Source organism: Takifugu rubripes, chromosome 2 (assembly GCF_901000725.2).
Source record: "Takifugu rubripes chromosome 2, fTakRub1.2, whole genome shotgun sequence".
Taxonomy (NCBI): Eukaryota; Metazoa; Chordata; class Actinopteri; order Tetraodontiformes; family Tetraodontidae; genus Takifugu; species Takifugu rubripes.
This window is the reverse complement of record NC_042286.1, coordinates 5998621-6004605: the sequence shown is the minus strand read 5'-3', so window position 1 is coordinate 6004605 and position 5985 is coordinate 5998621.

Here is a 5985-nt window from a genome sequence, read left to right as displayed (position 1 = left end):
TCTATTTGTCTATTTTTGTTGTAATTTGGTCATTGAGGTTAACCATAAGTGCAGTTATAATCGTGATGTATTCTGGGAGTTCTGGAACAGCAACTTGTAGGTTAATGGCTTAGGATAAGTGACCAGTTGTGACCCAGCATTTAAATCGTAAATTATTATGTTTGACTGGAAAATGTCCCCTAGCCTTTACTGCAGGAATCGGGTTTATGGTTTTTGACCCTAATGAGGTTTCCATTGTTCCCCAGTTTCATTGTTCAAACAGTTTATGTAACATGTCATAATGTGGGTGTTATAAGACTTGTTAAGACTTTTAAAGCTTTTACTAAAATGTCTCACATTTTTCTGTCATGAGATGGACTGGCGACCTGGCCAGGGTTTATTTCTGGGATTACTGGGATAAACTACAGCTGGGGGGATTTAACATGGGCGGTTCAGAGGAAGACTCACATCATGGCAAGACGTTCTCAATTAGGACTCTAAAATGCCCCTAATCATGTGTGTATGTGAGAGAGAGTGTGAATAAATGGTATGTGTATGTGTGTGTGTGTGTGTGTGTGTGTGTGTGTGTGTGTGTGTGTGTGTGTGTGAGAACATTAAATGAATTAACGGATTAAGTATAGCCCACTTCCACGCCTCCTTGCAGCTACAGGATTGCTCCACATTGTTTTTAACGCAGCTTGAATTATTTTTTGTCAAATATTCAACCATTGTTTAGGCCCTGGATTAAGAATTGGAGATTAAGGTTCTAGGGCGTAACAGACCTTCCACTGTAAGCGTTGCCTCATGACCATTTGACCGCTGGGTGGATCCCAGTACTGGACTCGGCCGAGTCATTTTCAGGGGAATGTTGTTTTGACTACCTGTGGTTGATAAACAGCCATGGTTGAGGTCGTAGGTATTAAAAATTCACAAGCAGCGTTTGTAAACTCAGACATCAGGTGATCTGTTGATGAGCGAAAGCAGAGGTTAAAAGTAATGCAAGGCGCTTTGGGAATTTATTCACAAATAAATGTCCGTCTGTCACGTGAAACAACTAGCAAAGGCTTTCATGATGACTATTTCCATACAGGAATGTCTCTCATCTCTGATAAAGGTTTATTACAGCAGTAATTGAACAGTTTAGAAACACAATGATGAATAGAAATGCTGCGTCAGAATCCAAAAATTGCAGGATGCCGTGCATCACGCATCATATTTATAGTCAAAGCCACAAATTACCCTATCGTGGCCCTTGTGACGCATTTTTCAGCGTCTCTGTGGTTGCCGGGAGACAAGGAGAATCTTAATTTGCAACCGTTCTGGCAGCAATAATGGTAAGGTTCCAGAAAACCCAAATGGATTGAACTTTAATTCCCACTTTCTCCAGAAATACTAATTCTACAGATCCAACAGGACAAGAAGGAGAATAAATAGAAGAAGATTTGGGGGTTTTTTTAAACTTAGTATCTCATTTTCATGGTTTGCTACCTTGGGGTTTGGCAGAGCGCCACTGGGAAAAATTTAAAGGGTGGCGTACTGGAGACACAGAAAGGAGGGGGAGTGACCACAGACACTCACCCTGCCCTGAACAGAAGGTTGGGACAGATACTGGATAATATAGTTCAAATGCCAGGAATAAGATTGTTCTGATGCTTCCTTGTTTTGCTGCTCTGGGGTTATTGCGGAGGGCATCTCTACATGTGTCAGCATTATCTTCTTAATGACGGACATCTTATTTCAGTCAAACCTGAATCCTGGTATACAGGACCTGGATACCGTTAACTATCTTTAGATTATCAAAGACGTTTGGTTAAATCTCAGGGAATTCTTGAGCAGTGTTGTAAAAAGGTCATTCTCGGTCATTCTGTCTGGTACCACAGGTCAGAGTTTAATTTACACAGCAATACAGCAGGGTAACACAACATCTGGTAACACCGCCACTATTATCTCAGAGCTACTTTCCGTCTCTTTCTCTTGCTTTCAAAAATATCAAAATCAACTTCATCTGTAGGGAAATCAGCCTGAAATCAACCGTTGACAGATATAAACAGACTCTGAGATTAAAGAGTCCACTTTGGACGGATAATGAGATCTCCTTTTTGGAAATCTTCTGTTTTCTTTTTGCAACATTAATGTGGAGCTGAGAGCGCGTCCTCAAGGGGCCCGACTGGCGTTTTGCATCATTTGTTCCTGTGTTCCGAGGCCTTGTGTCCTGTGTCCAGGACCTTTCATCTTGGGACCATTTGGGTTTGATGGGAACAGGAAAAACCTAAACTAAATCTAACGCTAAAGTGAAAACTAAAGCCTGGCAGCTTCATCTACATTCATTCATCTGTACCAACTCTAAAAATATATATATTTTTAAATATTTAAATGGACAATATGCCAGGAGAAATTATATCAAATCGACTGTAATTAGGCTTTATTTCACACTTGGGTCCAAACTTATTGGTCAGTTCATCGTATTTAGACTGGTCCAGGTTCAACTTTTGATTCTTTTAGGAGGTAATTGTGCTTAAGTGGCTGGAGATCCTGGAAACACTGCAAAGAGGCCTAAATTCTATGGAAAGCTCTCACAGCAGAGCACGTGTGTTCTGGGCTGCAGGTTCTCAGGGCTTTATCTGCAAAACTTTGCATCTGACCGTGATTACAGAGCGTGTGTCATGTTAACTTACTGTAACTGTACTCTGGGAAAAAACGTGGGATCGTATATAATTTGTGCCAACCTTCCCCACAGATGAACACGCCCTTCACCACAACAGATATGCCAGTGAGTTAAAAGTGTCCCGGTGCCCCCCTGATATCAACCGCCGGGGCTGAAAACGCCCTCCCTCCGCTATCTAAAGCTGTACATACTGAAGGGAAGGCCGCAGGAAGGTTTAAAAGTTAGCACAGAAGGGCTCATTCATGCCGAAATAACCACTGCAGGGATCCCAAATAATCCCCTTTGAAGAGTAAAATACTCTCATGTAGAGAAACAAAGATCAAGTCGCAGCTCAGTTAAATTCCATCATTGCTGAGCTCCGCATTCTCTTTCTGAATTCCTGGAAACATCTTGATGACATTCCAAGGCCCTCATTAAGTCTTTTGTGAACACCAACACAAAAAAGGAATATTCTGGATTGACGTAAAACCCACTGACGTCTGTCCGCGTTGTGGCTATATGCGCCGACACCTCCCCGCACTCGAGGGCCTGACTTTGCATCCAAAAAACATACAGTGAGCCGTTCAGAGTGTTCCCTGATCAAAAACTACACGAAACCTGTCTGTGTTTGCCGTAACCTATAATCATTTTAGTAGTGTATTTGTCCCATGTAATGGGGGATTACTTTAGCAATTTGAACTGTAGTGCATTTACTTTATTCACTTCAGTCAGCCTTCAGCGCTCACCGCATTCAAACTGATTGACTGTGATCTTTCCAAACATGCAAGTCAGGCACACACCTTCCCGCCTACTTCCAGAGGCTACATGAACTGTAACCGGTCTAACGGTTGTTGATTTTTGATCTAACGGTTGCTGATTAGAGGCAATAGTATTGATAGGATGTCACACACCGTGAGGGAGTTGACAGGCCGTCGTCTATTACTTCAAGGTTTAGAATAAGAGGCACGTATGAGATTCTACCAAATTAACCAATAACGTTAGTCCAACCTTATTCAAATTGTACCGAACATACAGTGACGAATCGTGTGGGTCCAATTCCGGCAGTAAATCAAAGCACAGCCTGGACTGTGGCGACGGCATGCTGAATCACTGCGTCCTAAATAAAGCACTCCGGCTTCCCATTGTCTAAACACCAAAACCAATGCACAGTTCTGTACCATAACTCTGCGTGTGCTTTCCACACTGCCTAACAAAGCAGCAAAACCATGGTGATAGCCCCGGGCGTCAACATACCTGTTTGACAGGTCTCATGAACACAGATAACAGCAGAGTTTGTCGAGCCTAAGACAACAACTGCCTCTACGTGTTCCTGGCAATGAAAAGTGTCACAATCGGGCTCCTTACGGTGACAACAGTCGAGATCAGACACGTCTAGAGACAAAAGAAAACCGTTTTTATTTCAAAACAACTAAGGCTCCAAGCCTAACAAAACCCTCTTTACAAGTAAACAGTAAACTACCAAAGGTTTGGTACACCCAGGGAAAATGGTAGAACAGAAGCAGTGACTGGCAGCAGGGACAACCAGCCAAGAGACAGAGGGACTGGGAGCGTCCCATTTACTAGGCAGCACCCAGGTGCAGCCCGTCACTCCAATCAGGACCTGCAAGACACTGAGAGACAAAGTCACAGAGACCCCTAGTGTCCAGGAGGGGACACTGGGGTCGACGCATGGATGGTATAAACTGGCAGCATATGCACTGGGGGCTGGATTTAGAGATAGAAAAGCCATTAACTTCATTAAAGCTAAAGTGTTTGGAGTTAACTGCCATTCAAAGTTTACTCAAAGCTTGAGGCTTCTCTGTGATGTGTGTCAATGGCCTGGAGGGCCTCACCTCAGGTTACCTGCTGCTCTGCTGGAGACAAAGCTCAATCTCACTCAGAGACGTAGACTGTCAGACGTAGACTGACAGGCTGGAAACACTGGGCTGCCTCCAACGTTTATAATGCCAGGCACTTTTCTAACCTTTAATTTAGGGAACGGGTGTTTCTGAGTCACAAAACCTTGGAGAGATAATAGCTGGTGAAAGTATAGCTCCTAGTGGCTGCACGTGTACAGGCGTGGAATATAATTACCTTAATTTCAATGAGGCAAACCACTTGTCTGCGAGTTATAAACGAGATCAAACTCCACAATAAACAGAGGGGGTTCACACTGTGCATAAAGTGAAAGCAAAGAGCTTTGAAATAAGGAACCAAGAATGAGTCTCCTGCTATTTCTGTTCTAAAGCCCTAATATTAGCTTTACAAAGAGCTAATGTTAGCAATTTAGAAACAGTAATGGTGTTCTAACTCATCCTGCAACAGCAACTAACTGGAACCTTCTTACAAATTCTTTAATAAAGAGCCTACTGTGATGGCATCACTGACTGTTCTGTGAATATGCTTAACTGCACTCTTGGCTACAAAATAGCTGATAATAATTCCAGAGCTCTAAAAATAGGGGGCTTGTAATCACTCACCTGTACTATCATGACAGATAATCACTGGTAAAAGAAAATCAAGATGGTACGATGATACACATATTGGTAAATCTGCTTTAGTATCAACGAGTGTTTGTCCCGCTAATATGTATGCTAACAATTAGAGCTTCTCCACGCTGCAAAACAAATATTGGGCTGATCTTTAATACATACATATATGACATTTCATTCAAAAACAGAAATGTTTTCCTTCACTCCCACCACCAACAAGTTAGCTCCAGGAAATGGCTGCTCTGGTCAAGGAGGACTGTTTGAGAAGTCTGTTTCTGTGACGCAAAACATGCTCAAATTCAAACTGTGTCCAGATGCAACGCAGGCCCACCTGTCTGTTTGTCTGGAATAAGTTAGGACTCAAACAGGGACTACGCCTACAGATTTATTTGCCAGCTGACCAGAAAGCGACTAGACTTGTGCAAACACTGGAGCAGGAAAGGTGCAGCAGTATTAGACCTCCCCATTTCTTTACCACAGGACCTCAAGCTTCCACATTTGGAGGTTTTGTTTGAAATATACGACTGTAAATAGCTGAGAGAGGGGAAAAAAACAACAAAAATGAGGTAGCAGGTCGCAGAGTGTGCATTAGCCATGAGCGCTTGCACGCTTGGGGAAATTACATTTACAGTAACTGTGTTAACCAGAGGGAAAAGGAGATTTAGTTTGAGTTACAGAAAGGATTATCAAAGGCTTTCTCAAAAGGTCAGAAACTCAAAATAGCTGTCAGGCCTGTCCTCGAAAGATCTTCCAGAAAGCTGTCGTTGCAGTTAAACTTAAACATGCTGCAATTGAGGGGGAGCGCTCTTCAAACTGACATTGTAATTATTATGTTAAGGGGAAAGGAAAGTTTTACATGTGGATCTGTCT